We start from the raw sequence: 23429 nt of genomic DNA on the forward strand, positions 1-23429 counted from the left end.
GTCTTTGTCACAACCTTTATGTTTGTGCACACAACTCTATAGAAATCTATAGTTGAAACAATAAGCATAAGTTATAAGAGATAAAGCCGTAGACTTAGAAAGACCTGGTTGGAATCTCAGCTGACAAGTCACATACTTTGGTGCAAGTTCACCTTACAACTTGTGAAATGTCCATAAATAAATGAAGAGTTGGTAAAGGGCCTAGCATACGGGAAGTGCTCAGCATATGGAGTAGCTATTGTTGTTATTATTACTACTTATGATACTTCCCAAAAACCAGTTTAATCTGATGCAAAAGGCACAAATCAAATGGAGTCAGATCAAGGAATAAGGGATCTAACAATGTCAACAAAATCCAACACTGGGTCTTGAATGATGGGATTTTCTTTTCAACTGAGGACAGTGGAGAGTTTTTTCCTAAATCAATATACACAGAACTATTTTTCTACCAAATCTTCTCAAAGGCTATGTTGTAGTGATATTTTCAAGTGGAGAGTTGTGCATCTTCATGACTTCTTTTCCATGCTCAAAACAAAAGACAAAAATATGCTGAAGACCTACGTCAAACCCAAAGCCCAAAAGACAATAAATAAACACAGTTTTCACAAGGAAGCCCTCCATCTAAACAGTTTAGAGAGTTGGGCGTAAATTAGGTTTAAGAGATTATTCTAAAAAATCAGCATTAATCAAAACAGACTGGAGAGTAGGAGCTTAAATTTATGATCAGAAAAATCAATCTATAACTTTCATTGACCCCAAGCAGTAATCTCAGATTTCACATTGAAGCTGGCAAAGTTACCAGCACAGTAAACAGTAGCATCTGGCTCTCATGTGAGATGGTGTATACAGTGGACTGCTCCATAACTTCAGTCTACTTTAGACATTTAGATGGACGGGCTAAGAGCCCAGTGTGTTATAATAACCCTGAAAAGCTTTTGGCTCTGGCTGTGAACACATTAGCATTAACTTAAATCTGTTGCTTTGTTTACAACAAGAGATATTTGCTTGTGTTTTCTGCCTAAATGGAACCGGTTAAAGGCACCCAGGACCTTAAACAGTGAAATTTACAATGAGGACAACCGTTATTCACAGCACCAAGGCTCCACTGAACCATCTTCTTGGCATTTCCTCTTAGTTACATCTTTTTAAAATAAGTGTTATCTTTCTTTGGAGTCTCTGTCTCTCCATATTAGGAACATTAACGTCTAATCTCCCTTTTCTGTTTTTTTCCCCCTCCATAATCTGAAGCTTAAAATAAGAAATCAGCTAGGGGGTTCCTTGAAGATGTCACCATTTAGAAATGTCACACATGCAGCCATTTGTTTCCGAGCTGGAGAGTGCAGGCTCTTCAGAACAGTGTTCCAATTATTCCTGTTGAAACCACTCAAAGCTACCAGAACTAATTTCTCCCAATATATCACTATCGTTTAATGTCTAGAATGAAAAGATGCCCTCACTGGACCAGTAGAAACTGGTTATTTCACATAAAGGATACAATCAGAGGGCCTCTGTATTGTAGTCAAGGTTCCCAAAAATTGTAATTAAACAACACCCAATCTAATTATATGTTTATTGCTTTTACAGATGCATTAACACAGATGAATTACATGTGACATTTATTCATATTTATATTGATTTCAAGCAAATATGTGAATCTCACCCTGACCAAAATTAGAATGAATAATTAACAGATGGGCATTCTAATACCCTTATGGTACAGCATTACATTGCGCTACCTTTTAAATCTCATTATACCCGTAAGTAGGCATTGTAATGTTCTGTATATTCTATCATTCAATCAACAAGTATTGTTTTGAAAATCTCTTTTGGGTCTAGCAGTAATCTAAAGAGAGTAAGTTAAGCTAAAACTTTATGTTAAATTAAGCATCTTTTAAATGGTTTTAAATATGTCACCATGAATAGGGTCTGCATAAAAAAAGAATATTAATATGACTCAGAAAACAACCCAAATGGGAAGAAGCTTCTAAATGTTCTTGTGGTAATTGATTTTCCATAACTGAACGATGATCCCTTTATTAATTAGGGTGGTCCACATTCCCAGTAAGGCAAGACTGGGAAACTAATGATCAGGTATCTGAGATCTCATCACATGACCCACAAAAATATATACATGCTACTCCCCTGAGAAAATGGAGCTTAATTTTCTTTTTAAGGACTTGCCAATCTATTCCAACATATTCTTAGGAGAGGGAAATTGCAGTGATTTTACTGTTCTAGTAATATCACAGCTAAAGAGAATAAAAAATAACCTGAAATTGAAAAATACCTAATTTTTGTAGGAAAATGCTCTCTCCTTAAGTTTTGTGATTGCAGAAGGTGCACTGAGCAGGAAGGCAGGAGATCTGGATTCTGGTCCTGATTCTGTCACCCATCACTTGTATAACTCTGGCCAGTTTTCCCCTCCGGAAAATAAGGGGATGAACTGTCAGTCCTTAAGGTCTGTTCCAGCTCTAAGTCCCCCACTGCACGTGCCTTCCCTGAGAAGTAGAAATCTGGAGTGTCGAGGACCCCTCTGCATTAATCATAGCCTGCTGAAAGGAACAGTTAAGACAAGAAGGAAACACAAAGACATTAAACAGAGCTTGTGTGAGCGAGATGGGGAAATGGGTAATTTCCTTTCAGTTCTTTTCATAGTACTGTATTAATCTTTGAGGAAACAAAATTCTAAAATTCTCATAAATGGGCATCTCTACCCTAAGAAGCAAGCGATGTGTGCTTGCAGAGAGAGGAGGGCTCCTCGGATTTATGACCAAGCATGGGCATCGTTTCATCGGGCTCCTCTTCAGAAATATACAGTGTTTGGCATGTGGCCAAAAAGGGGGGTGTGGTCCAGGGCTGCACTGAGAAGCGGAGAGAGATGGCTGGGTCGGTAAGAGCACCTCCGGACACATTCCTCACGCTGCGCTCACCTGCTCTCCCGCCACGAGTGCCAGCTGCACATCCCGCGCCCTGTGTCAGCTTCTCTGAAATGCCTACCAAAATCACAAGCAGAGTTAGGGACCCTTTCCAGCATCAACCCAGCTTCACTCAACAGCATGGAAGGAGGACAAGGTGGGGTGGGGCAGGACGCAGAGAATCTTCATGTTTCTATGGCTTCATTTAATTTGGCTTGTACTCTGTTTCACAGGGCTCAGAGCATGAATTAGAACCCTCTCTGCACTCAGAGCTCAGGCAGTTCAGTGGAATAAAATGGCAAGTGAATAATCCATGTTCACAACACGATGGGTGGGGCAAGCTCTTGTCTGTTGTTCGAGGTTCTGGGACTTAAATCATCTATTGCAAAAGGCTGTAAAAGAGAATAGACCTCACCTAAGCATACTTGCTTTGCTCCTATTCGACTATCTTTCCCACCCAAAGTTCCTTCAATGCCTAAATGTTTCAGGAATTGGTCTCTGGCCCCAAAGCCTACAGTTCGTGCAGAGACTCACAGAAAAGACTAGAGTTATCCCTAAAAAAACTAGAGAATATTTTTCCAATGCTTAAAGATATACCCTAATTATTTAATGTTTGCTTATTGTCTATCAAGTGGACATCCATCCTACACCTTGACCTAAAACTGTCACGTGTTCAGAGAAAAGTGCCAAGGCAAACAGACAATCTGTTCTTCTAAATTTCCCTTTACACCCCATTCCAGCCACACACACTTATTTTCAGTCTCTAAAATAAACTCAGTGTTATATGCCCAAAAGGAACAGTAAGGTGTTATCGGATTTATTCCCTTGCTCTCCAAAGAGGCCACACCTAAACCTCGCAGAGGTGAGGGTCTCTCAAGCTGCATGACCGTGGGAATGTGATGCTTGTTACCAGCAAAAAGAAAAAGACGTGCTTAGAAATCTGCCCCTCTCACACTTCTCACCATTTCTTTAACTGGGCTTTTGAAGCAGGAAAGACAATTTGCTTGCTGGGAAAAGGAAGAGAACGCCATCACTCTTTCACTACAGGCACCTGTTCTGCCAGACGACACTACCTAATATGAATTAGGCAATTAAAGAAAGGCAATATGTTAACAGCATTACAATTTACCAGAAACTACCCAAATCTTCATGCTCCTCACTGCTGATTCACCCTGATTTCTCGCTCACCACCTACTCACCCCAAGCAGAAAAGGGGTGGTAACCAGTAAATATTTCTCCAGCACAGACACAGCCAGTATCTTAACACAAGCAGTGATTCTGACCGAGCGCCACCACCCTCTTTCTACTCTCCCTGATTACCATGCAGAGAACACCAGGTCCACTCAGGGGTCTGGGAATCTGAAATCAACCCCCTTTAACCAGATCTAACAAATCTGCCCTAAATTACAAAAAGAGAAAACGCAAATCAGAAAAACACATCACGCGGAGAACAAACCGAAATCGGGGCTGGGGGACATTTGCACATCAGCGCTGCCTGTGAACTCCAGGATGGCACGGAAGGCGACGTTGCCCAGCCCAGATCCTGGGAGAGTGTTTGACAAAGGGCTTCCAGGACCCCCGTCAACACCAACACTTCCTCCCCGCTTCCAAAATGCTCTGAATAAGACCTTCTTTAAGCACTTACTGGGAGCAGCAGCTTCTCTCTGCACTGTGCCTGTGAGTCACTCAGCAGGAGGGGCCTCAGAGCGGGGCAGATCCGAGAGCCCCCAGCTTCCCTGCAGCTGATGTCTATGAGACAGCAGCCCAGGAGACGACTTTCCCATTACAGCCTCAGACTGTAATCCATGTGCTTTCGGCGGGCCAGTCCCAGCTGCCCACAGAGCACCACATGATCTGCTCTGACATCACATCAGCCAGACGTGACAGCCCATCCGCCAGCCTCTTCCACACTCCTGGGTTGCATCATTTAGATGCCTCTGGCCTGCATTTAAACAGGTGGTACACTGTTTAGAGTGTAAGAGTGTCAGAGTAAGGAACTGTCATTTTCTCACAAATTTTTTTTTTTTTTTTTTTGCCTGATTCCTTCTGTTTCTAACAGAAGGAAAAAATAAGTAAGAAAAGCACTTGGATTTGTTAGCAGCCAGAATTTATCAGATATATGGGAAGTAACTGGAGTTCCACTCCTGGTCAGGGAAGGTGAAGCGTGAACTACTCTCAAGATGCCAATACCTTGGGAGTGATTCATCTGCAAATCACTACCCCCCCTTTTCTGTAGATTATCTTTGTGTGTGTGTGTGTGTGTGTGTGTGTGTATACACATTTAAGTCATAAAATATTGGTGGGTTAAAAAAATATATTGGTGATTTGTGTGGATTTTATTTAAACGAGTTACCACTGATTTAAGTTTACAGAAGCTCTCAGGGAGGTAACCACTCGACTCAGCGCCATGTACAATAATCCTACTGTGAGGGGACTCACATACAGTCCAACAGAAACAGACTTACAGACGCAGACTGACAGACAGGGAAGTAGACAGAAAGGATCATCCATTCATGCTTGTATTCATTCATTCAGTAACCATTTATTGATCACCTACAAGGTACCTAGCACAAAGGGAGAATGTTAAAATTAGGGGGGATATTTGAACGGTATGCATAGCTTCAAATAAGATTTATTTTTATTGGCACAGGGCTTCTAATTCTATTTCTGTGATAAGTCAAAAAAGTAATAGCTTTATCAAAGCTCCTTATACATAATATGTTCTGTATCTAATACTGAATCTGAAGGCTGATAACAAAAGCAGGTTTTATCTTAATTTAATTATGATAGGGGCTGGCCCCGTGGCTTAGCGGTGAAGTGCGCTTGCTCCGCTACTGGCGGCCCGGGTTCGGATCCCGGGCGCGCACTGACGCACTGCTTGTCAGGCCATGCTGAGGCGGCGTCCCACATACAGCAACTAGCAGGATGTGCAACTATGACATACAACTGTCTACTAGGGCCTTGGGGAGAAAAAGGGAAAAAAAGGAGGAAGATTGGCAATGGATGTTAGCTCAGGGCCAGTCTTCCTCAGCAAAAAGAGGAGGATTGGCATGGATGTTAGCTCAGGGCTGATCTTCCTCACAAAATAAATAAATAAATAAATAAATAAATAAATAAATAAATAAATAAATAAGATAAATAATTACGATAAATAGTAATAAATGTAACCTTTAAGGTAATAATAGCCAAAATTATTAAGCTTTTATGAAGCAAAATCATAGCCAAGTTAGGCAGCAGTGACTAGAAATGTAATTCTTCCCTAGCCAAGAGGAGAATTCACTTTCTTTGTCTATTTTAATTGCATTACTTCCTGTGAATTTGGTTTATCAACTGTATTTCAGATATTTATGTAGAAACAGGATCTTCCTAAACAGTTTATAAACCCTTTGAATTTCACATACCTTGGTATTATTTACAGTGACTTAAAAATAATAGGTGTTCAATAAGTAGTAAGAATAAATGAATTGACTCAAACAGTTTTATTCTTTATATGGCTTATTCTCAATAGAGAGCAAATGGAAATTAGTTGCCCCATGCAATCTCATATTGAATTGCATAGTCACAAGCAACCTGGTCATCCTCTCAGAGGAAGATATCACAAGCTTGATACAAAACAAAGAGATGACTTAAATATTATATATAAAATGACAGTCTATTAGATTAATAATTACATAGATTAATAGATTATTAGATTAAATTATTTCCATAATAAAGAGGCTACATGGATACTATTTAAATATTATTTAGGGCCGGCCCCATGGCTTAGCGGTTAAGTGCTCGCGCTGCGCTACTGGCAGCCCGGGTTCGGATCCGGGGCGCGCACCGACACACCGCTTCTCTGGCCATGCTGAGGCCGCGTCCCAGGTACAGCAACTAGAAGGATGTGCATCTATGACATACAACTATCTACTGGGGCTTTGGGGGAAAAAATACATAAATAAAATTTAAAAAATGACTTTAATACCCTAAAATAAATAAATAAATAAATATTATTTAAATGCATAAGAAAATAGTACAATCCACTTTAAATGCAAGGAACAAAGACAAAATAATGAAAACCTCTGGTTTGATAATAATGTGATTATTCTGTGGGAAAGACCATATTAATAAAGTAAAATACAAGAAAATGGAAATGATATGTTTTTCTATTTGAGCAGTGTCTTTTCGTTTAGAATTTCTTGGCATTTTGCTCACCTTTAACTTTATAAATATAATTAACTTTGGACATTTTAAAATAACACTTCCCTTACAAAATCAACATACAAAAATCAGTTGCATTTCTATACACTAACAACAAAGTAGCAGAAAGAGAAATTAAGAATACAATCCCATTTACAATTGTAACAAAAAGAATAAAATACCTAGGAATAAACTTAACCAAAGAGGTGAAAGATCTGTACACCAAAAACTGTAAAACATTGCTGAAAGAAATTGAAGAAGACACAAAGAAACGGAAAGATATTCCGTGCTCTTGGATTGGAAGAATTAACATAAGTAAGATGTCCATACTTCCTAAAGCAATCTACAGATTCAGTGCGATCCCTATCAAAGTTCCAACAACATTTTTCACAGAAATAGAACAAAGAATCCTAAAATTTATAGGGAACAATAAAAGACCCCAAAGAGCTAAAGGAATCCTGAGAAAAAAGAACAAAGCTGGAGGTATCACACTCCCTGATTTCAAAATATACTACAAAGCTAAAGTAACCAAAACAGCATGGTACTGGCACAAAAACAAACACACAGATCAATGGAATAGAATTGAAAGCCCAGAAATAAACCCACACATCTATGGACAGCTAATCTTTGACAAAGGAGCCAAGAACATACAATAGAGAAAGGAAAGTCTCTTCAACAAATGGTGTTGGGAAAACTGGATAGCCACATGCAAAAAAATGAAAATAGACCATTATCTTACACCATACACAAAAATTAACTCAAAATGGATTAAAGACTTGAATGTAAGACCTGAAACAATGAAACTTCTAGAAGAAAACATAGGCAGTAGGCTCTTTGACATCGGTCTTAGCAACATATTTTCAAGCAGCATACCTGACGGGGCAAGAGAAATGATAGAAAAAATAAACAAATGGGACTACATCAAACTATAAAGCTTCTGCACAGCAAAGGAAACCATCAACAAAACAAAAAGACAACCTAACAATTGGGAGAAGATATTTGCAAACCATACATCGGATAAGGGGTTAATGTCAAAAATATATCAAGAACTCATGCATCTCAACAACAAAAAAAATAACAACCCAATTAAAAAATGGGCAAAAGTCCTGACAAAGAAGATATACAGATGGTCAACAGGCACATGAAAAGATGTTCAGCATCATTAATTATCAGGGAAATGAAAATCAAAACTACAGTAAGATATCACCTCATGCCCATCAGAATGGCAATAATTAACAAGACAGGAAACAATAAGTGTTGGAGAGGATGTGGAGAGAAGGGCACTCGCATACACTGCTGGTGGGAGTGCAAACTGGTGCAGCCACTATGGAAAACAGTATGGAGATTCCTCAAAAAATTAAGGATAGAACTACCATACGATCCAGCTGTTCCACTGCTGGGTATTTATCCAAAGAACGTGAAAACACCAATGTGTAAAAATACATGCACCCCTGTGTTCATTGCAGCATTATTCACAATAGCCAAGACATGGAAGCAACCTAAGTGCCCGTCAAGGGAAGAATGGATAAAGAAGATGTGGTATATATACACAATGGAATACTACTCAGCCATAAGAAATGACGAAATCCAGTCATTTGTGATAACATGGATGGACATTGAGGGTATTATGCAAAGTGAAATAAGTCGGAGGAAGAAGGTCAAATACCGTATGATCTCACTCATTAAGTAGTAGATAATAACAACAAACAAACACATAGAGACAGAGATCGGATTGGTGGTTACCAGAGGGGAAAGGGGGAGGGAGGAGGGTGAAAGGTATAATTAGGCACATGTATGTGGTGATGGATTGTAATTAGTATTTGGGTGATGAACATGAGAAAATGATGTAATCCATGCAGAAATAGAAGTATAATGATGTACAGCTGAAATTTATACAATGTTATAAATCAATGTTACCACAATAAACCATAAATAAGTAAATATTGATTATAAAAAATAAAAATAAAAAATGACACTTCCCAGAAATGTGACTGCACCAACACCCCACTTAGTGATCTTTTGCCACCATCTCTTGCTATATGGGCTAAGTAAAGTGGAAAATTTGGTCTCACAGACAAAATGCTCCTTCCAAAATCTATACAGCTAATAAAAGTTTAATATTCAAAGACTACTACTGCTAAAACTCTAGTTCCAACTACCATCATCATATCTCTCCTGGACTGTGGCAACTGCTTCCACTCTGTCCTCCACACAGCAAACAGAATGTTCTTCTGAATCAAACGGAATCATTCATTTACTTAAAACCCTCTACTGTTTCCCATCTCATTTAATTCCATACCATGGCTCTAAAACCCTTCAATAATAGTGCATAGATGTTTCTCAAGTGGCTTTCTTCTCTAGTAAGTAACATACTGAACATTACTCTCCGTGGCTGAGTTATTGTTCTTTAAGTAATTAATACTTATTTTCTATAATTGATTTAACTCATTAGGATAGATTATCAGAAATGGAATTACTGAGTCAAAGGATGTGGTCTGCTTCCTAAGGAACAGCGTTGGAGCTAGATATATAGTTGCCCGTCCTAAGACCACAGCTCCCATCCTCCCTTGCAGCGAGGGGTGGCCTCGTCAGCATAATTTCACCTTCTTACTTAAAAGAAAATTGCTTGTCCTAGACTTCTTTCTTTCCCCTTCAGGCAGGAACATAGACTTGCCTGTGACCTACCTTCACCCACACAGCTTTAACACTTAGGAAATGGCAGAGCAAGAGAATGGAAGGAAACTGGGCCCCTACATGACCACAGAAAGCAGAGGTGCCCTTCCAACCTGGACCACTCACCCTAGACATGGTACAAGAGAAAAACAAACGTATTTTTTTAAGGCACTTCATTTGATACCTCTTTGTCACAGCATCTTAGGCTCTATCCTAGCTAGTACAAATGGTTGCAACTTTTTAATACTGGGACTTAATTCATATTGCCCAATTACGTAGCAGAAAGTCAAAAATCAAGTGACATTTCCACCAATGTAAACAAGATTACAGTTTTACTGCATTCTTGTCAACACTGAAGCTTATGTCTCTTAAAGAAAATCTACTAATTTGATAAAGGAAAAAATAGTATATATTCTCTTTATTATTAGGAAGTTGATACTGTATTTACTATTCATTGGTATTCCGTCTTTTGAGAATTGCTAGTTCATGTTATTTTCTATTTTTATTGGATTTTTAATATTTTTTTTGTCCATTCTGTTGAGCTTCATAGTTTCTCTTTCAATTCTGCTTTTGGGAAACATGTAGAACTGTTTTATTGTCATCAAATATGTAACTTTTCTATGGTAATTGTTTCCACTGAAAGCTTTCCTAATGCCCACATTTTGAACCCTATATACTATCCCCCATAAAAAGAATAAGAGCTCTTTGGGGAAAAGGCTGATTTCAGATCTGAGGCACAGAATGTACAAGGTGAGCTTAAGACATCATTTTGTGTCAGAAAGCAAGGAAACTATTGAAGGGCATTGGCCTCATGTCCAGGGACGTAGGAATCAACTTGGGGAGGCATCCAAAGGCCAACTCCATCAAAGTATCTGTTCTGGTTACTGTGGCTGTGTAAAAAAGCCAGGCCAAACTTAAAACAACATGTATTCTTCTCTCAAATCTTCAGTCTGCAGGGCTCAGTGGGTCAGCTGGCGTCCACTCTACTCAGCATCAATTGAGCACCTCAAAAGCTGGAGACTGAAATCCTCTGAGGGCTCACTCACTCATTCACATGTCTGCTGCCTGGATTGAACAGCTAAAGGATGGAACAATTAGGACCCCTTAGTCAACCTCCTATATCTCTATGTTGTCTTTCCATATGCTCCCTCCAACATGGTAGCTTCCAAGTGATTGGATTTCACTAAAAGCAGCTGTCCCAGGAGAGTGCTGGGCAGAAGTAACGGAGAAGTGTCAATATCAGATTCTAAGAAGAACATGTGGGACCAAATATATTGGTGTAGCCTTCTTTGGTAAATACAATCTGTCACAGCATCATGAGGAATACTATAATGGATTAATGCACTTGAATATAAAAAATCCTAATGATACTCAACACAGAAAGAAAAACACACATTGCTACTAATTAAGATGATGGTTATATCAATTTATTACTCAAAAAGTGGCAAAGAGAGAGGTTTAAGTATTAATTCTTTCTTTACCACATGGAACTCTATTTCAGGATAAGAATTAGCTCCAGTTGATGAGCAGAAGCTCTTCTTGACAGAAGAATCCTAATTAGTGAATGCAAAAGGACAGACAGAATTGGAAAAATTACCATTTTGCAACCTGTGATGGAATAACTGGTTCAGGAAAGAACCAGCAATGGATGCTAAAAGCATTGAGCGTAAGGTTTACAAGGACTGGACAATAATCCACTGCCAAGTTATCAACACAGAATATTTATTTGTCTCAAGGGGAAAAATCATAACTTGACCACGGAGCGATGTGGCAATTTTCACATTAACCATTAATCTAGTGATGAGCTTAGCATCATAAAAAGTAAAACAACGAGGTATTGTGCAACTCCTGATATGATACAATATCATGTTCACAGCATCACCCATGAAATATTCTTTTTTTTTTCCCCCTGAGGAAGATTGTCCCTGAGCTAACATCTGTGCCAATCTTCCTCTATTTTGTATGTGGGTCACTGCCACAGCATGGCCACCAATGAGTGGTGCAGGCCCGCGCCCAGGAACCGAACCCAGGCTGCCAAAGCAGAGCACGCTGAACTTAACCACTAGGCCATGGGGCTGGCCCTGAAATATTCTCGACAAGAATGTTTCATCTGACTTTAGTCACCACTTTAGATCAAAATCTCCAGTTTACAGGAATTACAGTGGAGAGTAAACTAGAAGTTAAATAAAACCAGAAGAAAACAATTATATATCCAGAAGGTGGAATTCTACCAGAAAACTGACCCAGTCTCTTCAATAAGAAAACATAATGAAACAAGAGGGAGAGGGAGACTTTTCTGGACTACAGAGAAATAAGAGCTAGAACAGCCAAATGGTAAGAGTCATGTAGGTCATTGATTGGATCCTGTGTAAGCAAATTAGCTAAAAACAAAACACACTTTGGGAACAAATGAGGAAATCTAAATGTGTACTGGGTATTAAAAGATATCAGGGGAGGGCCGGCCCTGTGGCTTAGCGGTTAAGTGCGTGTGCTCCGCTGCTGGCGGCCGGGGTTCGGATCCCGGGCGCGCACTGACGCACTGCTTCTCCAGCCATGCTGAGGTTGCGTCCCACATACAGCAACTAGAAGGATGTGCAGCTGTGACATACAACTATCTACTGGGGCTTTGGGGGGAAAAACAAATAAATAAATAAAATTATTAAAAAAAAAAAATGATATCAGGGGGGCCGGCCTGGTGGCACAAGTGGAAGTGCGCATGCTCCGCTGCGGCGGCCCGGGGTTCGCTGGTTCGGATCCCGGGTGTACACCGACGCATCACTTGGCAAGCCATGCTGTGGCGGCGTCCCATATAAAGTGGAGGAAGATGGGCACAGATGTTAGCCCAAGGCCAGTCTTCCTCAGCAAAAAGAGGAGGATTGGCAGATGTTAGCTCAGGGCCAATCTTCCTCACAAAATAAAATAAAATAAAAGATAGGGAATTATTATTAATATTCTAGATGTGATAAAAATATTACTGTGCTTAGGAAAAATATTATTTTAGAGATGCATACTAAAGAATGTAGGGGTAAAACTACATGTCTGAAATTTACTTCCAAATGCTTTAAAAAGAAAATAAATATAGCAAAAGGATAACAATTAGTAAACATATATAAGGAATATATGGGTGTTTGTCATACTATTCACTCTATATATTTCCATGTTTGAAATCTTTTATAGTAAAACATAATAAAATAGGAAAATTCTCCTCAAGTCCAGGAGTTTTCTAAATATTCACTTCTAATTTTTCTAATTTTTCTGGCTTGACTTTTTTAAACCATTTAACAATTTAAAAATCACCTGGAAGCTTTTCACAGTATTTTATCTATCTCCAATTACCAAACCAATTGTCTTAGAAAATTTATTAAATAATCCCTCTATTTCTCCTCAATTGTTATACCTCTTTTGTCTTTTATTAAATTATTGATATACTAGAGTCTATTTCTGAGATAACTATTCTATTGGTTTGTCTGTACCATTGTCATTTTGATTTAATCACTTTAGCTTTATGTAGTAATGAAACAACCTTCTTTTTTCAAGTTTTAAAGTCATTATTGTCCATTTGTTTTCCCACGTAATTTTTGAAATTTGCCCCCAACTTCAAAAAAATCTCATTTTTTTCTTTATGTTTTCTATTGTGTTTTGATTAAAATTGAATTGGGAAGAATTATCGTTTCTACACTACTGACAATTAATACTTCACTCAAATTTTAAGAGCTCTAGTTTTTAATTCTTCTTCATATTGAGTAATAATCTGCTTTCTTCAAATTCCCCAACCCACTGTTTTGGTTCTGGTCCCTGGAGTGACGTAAATTTGTGTACTCATTCTTCCATATAATTGAAGAGAGCGATTAAGCTCCCAGTTTATTCAGCCATTTGCTATTTGACATGATTTTCCACTCTCTTCATTGTCCTGCTTACCCACTTCCAAATATGCTCCACTTTGTCAGTGTTTCCTCTTGAAATGTGGCACCCAGATCTAAGAACTCAAGGCTCCAAATATAAGTGGTCTGAAAAGCACAAAGAAGTGGCATTATGTCCCTTATTCTGAGCCCTCAGCTGTTCTAATGCAGCCTAGATTTTATCCACTTTTCTTGGCAGTCCTGTACACTACTGGCTCATAACAAGCTTGCAGTCAACTAAAATCACTAGAACTTTTCCACTGAATTGTTCTTAAAATAGATCTTCATTTTCTGAAACATAAGCAGATGAATGCTGAATCTATTTGTATACACGTGGTTGTATGTATCCTTGTGAAGTTTCATTTTTTTCAATATTGGTTCATCATTTCAGCCTTACCATAAATCCTAATTCTACTTTCCAAAGCATTAAAACTTAGTCATCTGTAAACTTAATAAACATGCCCTTTTTTGGCCTCATGCACAAAGTCTCACAAAGAGCAAAGGACCAAGTCCTGTGACAAAATAACCAAATGCTGCCTTCTAGGGGATTGCCCAAAGCTGGGCTGAAATACTGGATCTTCAGCATTTCCTTATTAACTAGGAGACCTATGAAAAAAAGGACCGAGGTTAGTTTGATCTCACTTGCTCTTTGCAAACCCAAACTGATTACTAGTGATTACTTCTCCCCAATCTGAGTGCTTACAAACCACCTATTTTTAAATTCATTCTAAATTTTGCTGAGGATTAACGCAAAATCAATCGTACATCAAATCCAAAGTTTATCCCCTTTCTAAAAATATGGATAAAAATCACCCATCATCCAGAATCTCTGCCATTCTCCAGCTCTCCTCAAAGAATAGTGACTGTGAATCGCATCTGCACATATTTTCATTGCTCTGGTTTATCATTCCTCATTACAGTACCTTTACGCACATCTGTAAAGGTGTTTGCATACATGTTTGTCTCCTCAACCAGATTTTAAGTTACTTAAGAACAGCACTGAATCACATTCAGTTCAATTCAACCCACATTTAATGAGTGTCAGGTATTTTAACAGCAACTGTGATAGGAGACACAGAGAGACAACAGAGAGAACAATAGAAGCAGGGGTGCAGCACAGCATAGGGTGTGTAAGGACTAGAAACAGTTTTGCATTGCTGGCTCAGAGTTATGGAGTAGCAGGAAATGAGGATGGAGGGTGCTTAAAAAGAGACCTCAACCACAGAGGGCCTTGGAAGCCATGCTAACAAACTTCAACTTTCTCCCGGAGGAGAAAGTTGGAAACAGGCCACCCAAGAGCCAGGTTCCCCTGAAGACTCGTTTTGTTTGCCCCACACAATCTTAAACACAAAGGTACAAAAATCTACATACCTACCTACTTTGTCACAGTCCCTACCTCCTTGTTATCTTACACTGCCACCAGAATATTAGCTCTCAGAGCACTGAGGCTTTGTCTGGCTCCTTTATAATGGTCTCCTCCGTGCCTAGACCAATGTCTGGTGCATAGGAAGCATCAAAAAGGATAAGTTGGTCTGGGATCTCAATAGAGGCAGAAAAAGCAATTGACAAAATTCAACATCCTTTCATGGTACAACTCTCAACAAATTAGGTATAGAAGGAATGTATAGGGCCGGTCCCATGGCTTAGCGGTTAAGTGAATGCACTCCGCTGCTGGCGGCCTGGGTTCGGATCCCGGGTGCGCACCGACGCACTGCTTCTCCGGCCATGCTGAGGCCGTGTCCCACATACAGCAACTAGAAGGACCTGTAGCTATGACATACAACTATCTACTGGGGCTTTGGGGGAAAAATAAATAAATAAATAAAATAAAATTAGAATGAATGTATATTAACATAATGAAGTCTATACAGGACAAGCGTACAGCTAACATCACACTCAACAGCGAAAAGCTTAAAGCTTTTCCTCTAAGATCAGGAAGAAGACAAAGGTGCCCACTCTCATCACTTCTATTCAACAGAGCACTGAAGTCCCAGCCAGAGCAATCAGGCAAGAAAAAGAAATAAAAGCCATCTAAATCAGAAGGAAAGAAGTAAAATTGTCTTGTTTGCACATGACATAATCTTATGTATAGAAAATCCTAAAGACTCCACCAAAAAACTGTTAGAACTAATCAACGAATTCAGTAAAGTTACAGTATAAAAAAACAATATACAAAAATGAGTTGCATTTCTACACACTAACTACAAACTATCAGAAAGAGAAATTAAGAAAACAATCCCATTTATAATAGCATAAAAAACAATAAAATACTTAGGAATAAATTTAAACAAGAAGGTGAAAAATCTCTACAATGAAAATTATAACACATTGATGAAAGAAATTGAGGAAGACACAAATAAATGGAAAGATATCCTGTGTTCATAGATTTGAAGAATTAATATTGTTAAAATGTCCATACTACCCAAAGCAATCTACAGATTCAGTGCAATCCCTATAAAAATCCAATGACATTTTTCACAGAAATAAGAGAAAACAATCCTAAAATTTGTATAGAACTACAAAAGACCCCAAATAGCCAAAGCAATCTTGAAAAGGAAGAACAAAGCTGGAGGCATCACACTTCTTAACTTCAAACTATATTATAAAGCTATAGTAAAGCAGTACGGTACTGGCATAAACACAGACACATAAATTGATAGAACAGAATAGAGAACCCAGAAATAAACCCATGCCTATACAGTCAACTAATCTCTGACAAGGGAACCAAGAACACACAATGGGAAAAGAACGGTCTCTTCAATAAATGGTGTTGGGAAAACTGGATATCCATATGCAAAAGAATGAAACTGGACCACTATCTTATGCCACACACAAAAATTAACTCCAGATGAATTAAAGACTTAAACGTAAGACTTGAAACTGTAAAACTCCAAGAAGAAAACACAGGGAAAAAGCTCCTTGACATTGGTCTTGGCAATGATCTTTTTTGGATACGACACCAAAAGCACAGGCAACAAAAGCAAAAATCAACAAATGGGACTACATCAAACTAAAAAGCTTCTGCACAGCAAAGTAAACAATAAACAAAATGAATACGCAGCCTATGGAATGGGACAAAATATTTGCAAACCATATATCTAAGGGGTTAATATCAAAAATATATAAGGAACACATACAACTCAATAGCAAAGAAACAAATAATCCAATTAAAAAATTAGCAAAGGATCTGAACAGACATTTTTCCAAAGAAGACATATAAATGGCCAGCAGGTACATGAAAAGGTGCTCAACATCACTAATCATGAGGGAAATGCAAATTGAAACCACAATGAGCTATCACTTCACACCCGTTAGGATGGCTTTTATCAATAAGAAAAGAGAGGGCCGGCCCCGTGGCTTGGTGGTTAAGTGAGCGCGCTCCACTGCTGGCGGCCCGGGTTCGGATCCCGGGCGCGCACCGACGCGCTGCTTCTCTGGCCATGCTGAGGCCGCGTCCCACATACAGCAACTAGAAGGATGTGCAGCTATGACCATACAACTATCTACTGGGGCTTTGGGGGGAAAAATAAATAAATAAAATCTTTAAAATAAGAAAAGAGAGAGCAAGTGTTGGCAAGAATGTGGAGAAAAGGGAACCCTCGTGCACTGTCAGTGGGAATGTAAATTGGTGCAGCCACCATGGAAAACAGTATGGGGGTTCCTCAAAAAATTAAAAATAGAACTATCATATGATCCAGCAATCCCATTTCCGGGTATATATCTGAAGGAAACGAAATCAGTATCTCAAAGAGATATCTGTACTCCCATGTTCACTGCAGCATTACTCACAATACCCAAGATAAGGAAACAACCTAAGTGTCTGTCTATGAATGAATGGATAAAGTTGATGTGGTATATATATACATTAGAATATTATTCAGCCATGAGAAAAAAGGAAATCCTGCCATTTGCAACAGTATGGATAAACCTAGAGGACATTAGGCTAAATGAAATAAGCCAGATAGAGAAAGACAAATACTGTATGACCTCACTTATATGTGGAACCTAAAAAAAAAGTCAAACTGACAGAAACAGAGCAGAATGGTGGTTACCAAGGTCTAGGGGGTGTGGAAAATGGGGAGATGCTAGTCAAAGGGTATAAGCCTTCAGTTATAAGATGACTAAGTTCTGGGGATCTAATGTACAGCATGGTGACTATAGTTAATAATGCTGTATTGTGTACTTGAAATTTGCTGAGAGAGTAGATCTTAAGCATTATCACCACAAAAAGAAAAAGGTAACTATGTTAGGTGATGGATGTGTTAATCAACCTGATTGTGGTAAGGTATATGTACACCAAATCAACACATTGTACACATTAAATATATACAATTTTATTTGTCAATTATACCTCAATAAATGTGAGAAAAGGAAAGGATCTGTTGGCTGACTTGTTGGCCTGGCCCACTTTATTGGTTCAGGTTACCTGCTATGAGGGGTCGGCATCCCACAGCAGCTGCTACAGACGCCTTCTGGCTTCCTCCTTCTCCAGAAAAATGTATGTAGCTTAACTGTAAAATTTCTCTTTTTAAAGAACTTCGTGTTTCTCTGGCACCTGTGTGTTATTTAACATCCTCCTGATGCATTTATACCCGTCTTTCTTCTGAATTTTTGAAGCCTACTTTTCCTACAGACCGTGGTCTGACTAAGCTCAGCCCTCTCTTCCTCAGCTACTTCACATTCAGGGATGACATGGTCGTATGGTCACACCCTCCCTCAGTGCCAGTCACTTTTGCGTCTCCAACCAATCAAGTTCTGAATATCCATCCTCCTGATTCCTTCCTCACTATTCTGAAAGGTGCAAGTGGCAGCAAAGCTAGCTGAAGGTTCATGAAATGCTTTGTTTTTAGCAGAACAATTCTACCAGAAGTTACATTTACCAATCTCCATGCCCATGTTTCAATTTATATTTGGAAAATATTGGCCATGTCCTCTACCTCGCCTGGCATTCTCCAGCAGTGTCCCTCAATCACAGAAATCTTGTTCTGCTCTCCTGTTATCCACATACAGATGCTCATCACTCTCCAGTTCCTGGATTCTTTTGGAGGGAGGTAGCATTTTGAAATTGAGTGCTAATACCACCACACCCCTCTCCTGACACACACACATACACACACTCACAAGTATATAGACACAAAACAATACTACCAGAGCTGCTCCTTTTGAACAAAGCATTGTTTTAAAAACCACAAGACTGTCCAAGTGTTGATGATTGTGGAAGCTAGGTGATGTATACATGGGCTTCACTGTACTATTCTCTCTACTTTTCAATATATTTGAAAATTTCAATAATAAAAACACTTTTTAACTATTTGCAAAATTGTCGTGTCGTTTATTCACCAAACATCCATTTTACCAAACACTACTAAGCAATAATACAGAGATGACTAAGGCATGATCTCTATCTAGGGTTACCAAACAAAATACTGGAGGCCTGCCAGTTACATTTGAATTTCAGATAAACAACAAATAATATATTTTTAGTATAAGTATATTCTATGCAATATTTGGGATATTTATTCTCTCACATTTCTGGAATTGAAAACCTGAAATCAGTTTCACTAGGTCAAAATCAAGGTGTTAGCAGGGCTACATTCCCTCCCAAGGCTCTAGGGGAAAATCTGGCTCTTGCCTTTTTAGCTTCTGGTGGCTGCCAGCATTCCTTTGCTTATGGCCCCATGATTCCAATCTTCCAGGCCAACATCTCAAATCTCTGTCTGCTCTGCCTTTACATTGCCTTCTCTTCTGTGTCTGTGTCAAATCTCCCTCTGCCTGTCTCTTATAAGGACACTTGTGATGGCATTTAGGGCCCACCTGCGTAATCCAGAATAATCCTGCCATCTCAAGATCTTTAACTTAATCATATCTGCAAAGACCCTTTTTCCAAATAAGGTAACATTTAAGGGTTCCAGGAATTAGGACCTGATATTTTGGGGGTCATTATTCAGTCTACTACAGGTGCCATGATAGACATCTACCACGGAATACTGTAGAAACAGAGAAGGAGCTGACAGTTCAACTTCCATCTCCAGAGAAGGAGATGGAAGAAGAGGCAGACGTCAAGAAAAGCTTCCTAAATCATTGCTGTTGGAGAATATATATTACTAAAGCAGTAGTGATAATAACACCCAGCAATCAGACCAACCAGAACAGACATCAGCTATAAATAACCACTACCGCCCACCAGCGAGTACCAGCTGAGCGTCAGTCTTGCTAACAGGTGTGATGCTGGAGGCTTGCTACAGGAGAAGACACAAGAAGCAGCAACTGAGTGACAAAAATTCTTTACACATCTTTCCTAATCTACCACTTAGGGAGGCTAGAAGGCAGGAAGACTTACTCTATGTAGTTTGCAGAGTATCCCCAAACCTCCTATCTCACCACCAGTCATTTTTTTCTTTCTATGTCTTCCCCACTGCTCCTCAAAACTTTCCCACCCCTTCAACTATTTTTTATCAACCCCCAATTTACTCAAAATTTTTACTCAATAATTTTGATTTAATTATTTTTTCATAAAATAAAGTGCTTTGTGCAAAAACATTCTAGCAATATAGATCATATAAAGTAATAATTCCCCTCTCCTCCAACTAATTCCACTTCCCAAAAATAAGCACATCCACAGCCATGTCGAGACCTTGTCTATGTCTATGTAAACATAGATATATTTAAATAAATAGGAAGGAGCAATCATTTAGCTGTCGGCAAAAATGATAATCAAAACAATGCTACTTCAGCCCATTATGCTGCCCAAAAGCAGCAAGTTATGTGCCCCTTCCTGTTATACTCTTTGGGTCCAACCCCACAGGAAATATCTCTAATTCATAAATTATTATTAACTCTGTAGTGGCATCCTAAAAGAGGACTGGCAACAGAGCAACAATTAAAACATCAACAATAATTTCCCCTAATCTCCCCCTAAAACTTCCACCTCAATAGCCTTCTTGGTTGTTGCATAGGCACCTCAAATATAAATTATCTAAAATTGAATTTATCATCTTCCCTAGGAAACTGCTACTCCTGCTGTTTTCCATCTCACCTAGTAGCCAAGCCAGAAACCAGGGAGTCACACTTCCCCCCCACATCATGTATCCCAAAAGTCACCAAATCCTGGAAAAGAGCACTCAAATTTATAAACTTCTCTCCATTCCTGGATTGGTAAAAAAAATCCTGAGTGGTCTCCCAGACTTCCAGCTTACCTTCCTCTCACCCACTCTCCACACAGCAGCTAGAGTTATCTCTGCAGAGCACAAATTTCATTACGATGCACCCTTTCTTCAAGCTCTTTAACGGGTCTCTGTGGCTCTCAGAATAGAGTCCTGAAGATGGTTCCTAATGTCCTAGATTAGGCAGCTCCTGCTTATCTCTCTGGCTTCATCTCGCACCGTCACACCCTGGTCTCAAACCACACTTACTTTCTTCATTTTCTTAAGAATGCATCCTTACCCACGCATGTGCTATTTCTTCTAAGAAATAGTTTTCCCTCTCCTCGCTTAGCTAATTCCTATTCAATCTATAGGTCCTAATTTAGTTATCAGTTCCTCTAGGAAGTCTCCCCCAGTCCTCTTAGTCTGAGATAGGGGCCTCTCTTCTGTGCTACCTCAGCGTCCTGTGCTCTCTCTGCCATTTATTACTACTTAGGAATTATAATTGCCTATTCACTTGTCTTTCACCACCACTGGACCACAGGCTCAGTTCACCTTTGCATTCTCCGGACCTAGACACAGCAGGATCTCAAAAAATAATTGTTGTATTTGTTTTTAGTGCTGACAAGTTGATTCCAACTCCCAGCAACACTGTGTACAGCAGAGTGGAACCATGCCCGGTCTTTTTGTGCCATCCTCTCACCTTCCGGCGCTATATCAGACAATGCTCTGCTGCTATTCATAGGGTTTTCACGGCCAATTTTTTGGAAGTGGGTGGCCAAGCCCTTCTTCCTAGTCTATCTTAGTCTGGAAGCTCCACTGAAACCTGTCCACCATGGGTGACCCTGCTGGTATTTGAAACACTGGTGGCAGAGCTTTCAGCATCATGGCAACACACAGCCACCACTGTACGACAACTGACAGGTGGGTGGAGGGGCCGCTGCAGTGAGACCACCAAATCTTAACCACTAGACCACCAGGGCTGGCTAATTAAATTGGTAAACAAATATGTAGAAAGAGTAATGCAGATCCTCAGTAGCAAGGCACTGTACATTAATGGTCAGGGAGGAAGTCTAACCCATGGCTTAAGTGTAATAAACCAAAAGACAGCATGATTGTTTACAGCATTTTCTTGACTTGGGCACAAGACAAATAAATCCCATCCAAAAAAAAGAGCCCAGGGCCGGCCCCATGGCTTAGCAGTTAAGTGTGCGCGCTCCGCTACTGGCGGCCCGGGTTCGATCCCGGGCGCACACTGACGCACCGCTTCTCCAGCCATGCTGAGGCCGCGTCCCACATACAGCAACTAGAAGGATGTGCAGCTACGACGTAAAACTATCTACTGGGGCTTTGGGGGAAAAAATTAAATAAAAAAAAAAAAAGAGCCCATTCTTCTCTCTACAGGAAGAAAATCAGACTATGATTCAGTTGCAAATGTATGTCCTCCTTATCCTCCCGAACTTAATACAGAAAACAGAAGCAGTAATCTAACAATACAGCCAACTGATTCTTTTGGTGTTCTGCATGTTTTCTGTCATTACCAGGTCCAGAGCATATTCCCCACTTTGCAGAGTCAGAGCTCAATGTTATTACTTCACTCAAAAGTGGAAAGTCACTGAGGCAGACTTTCCTCAACCCCAAGGGTTGTTCATCTGAACACCAAATACAGAAAGTTATTTGAGTGATTATTTCCCAATTCTTCCAAGGATGGCAAATGACTAGTACCATTCTAGACGCAAAGAGAAGTTAATTCGTTACATACAATGGATGCCTTACAGCCATTAGGGCTTACTTCACTCCCAGAACTCCAGAAGGCTTGAATCCCATGAAGTAAACTACATATATATATATTTACTAACTGTAAAAGAAAATACATGTGTCATCAAAACTAGAATACAGTATCATTACTAACCATGACATGGCTTGAAAAATACGGACTTTAGATCCAAAAGGATTAAATGTTTTTAAAGGGTACTTTAATTGAGTTATCATATCTTAGTGACTCAGCCTTCCTCCCGAGAGAGATAACAGGTTGTGGGTTCTTTGAGAGAAGGAACTACATTTGTCTTGGCTTCACTTTTTATTGAAATTCAAACTCCTAACAATTAACATAGTGCATGGCACATACTCCAGTTAATTGACTGAATGGATGGGTGGATAGACGGATAAATAAATTGTATTGTAATACTTCCTGGATTATTTTCTATTGCCATTTCATTTTATATATGAAGTGTGGATTCTTGCTCATTCATTCAACAAGCACCTACTATGTGATGACATTATAGTAACTGAAACAAGCCAGTCATAAAAGCACAAGTACTGTATGATTCCATTTATATGAGGTATCTAGAGTAGCCAAATTTAGAGACAGAAAGTAGAATGGTGGTTGGCAGGGGCTGGGGATGCAGAGCTATTGCTTTTTTTTTTTTTTTAAAGATTTTATTTATTCATTTTTTCCCCCCAAAGCCCCAGTAGATAGTTGTATGTCATAGGCTCACATCCTTCTAGTTGCTGCACGTGGGACTCGGCCTCGCGTTGGACGGAGAAGTGGCGCCTTGGGGCTTGCCCGGGATCCGAACCCGGGCCGCCAGCATCAGAGCGCACACACTTAACCGCTAAGC

General features: G+C 39.4%; 1 protein-coding gene across 3 annotated transcripts in view; it reads right to left on the reverse strand.

Moving 5' to 3' along the window:
• Positions 1-23429, reverse strand: part of ANK2 (ankyrin 2) — a 629932-nt gene that overhangs the window by 528210 nt on the left and 78293 nt on the right. Inside the window, exon 1 of one of the 3 annotated variants that reach the window (XM_087437713.1) lies at positions 4561-4683. The exons of the other annotated variants lie outside the window; for them this stretch is intronic. The gene's annotated coding sequence lies outside the window, so the exon portion shown is untranslated. Of the gene's footprint in view, positions 1-4560; positions 4684-23429 lie in introns of those variants that run through there. 3 annotated transcript variants of the gene reach the window in all.

This window comes from Ceratotherium simum, chromosome 12 (assembly GCF_057802395.1).
Source record: "Ceratotherium simum simum isolate JZ-2026a chromosome 12, ASM5780239v1, whole genome shotgun sequence".
Classification (NCBI taxonomy): Eukaryota; Metazoa; Chordata; class Mammalia; order Perissodactyla; family Rhinocerotidae; genus Ceratotherium; species Ceratotherium simum.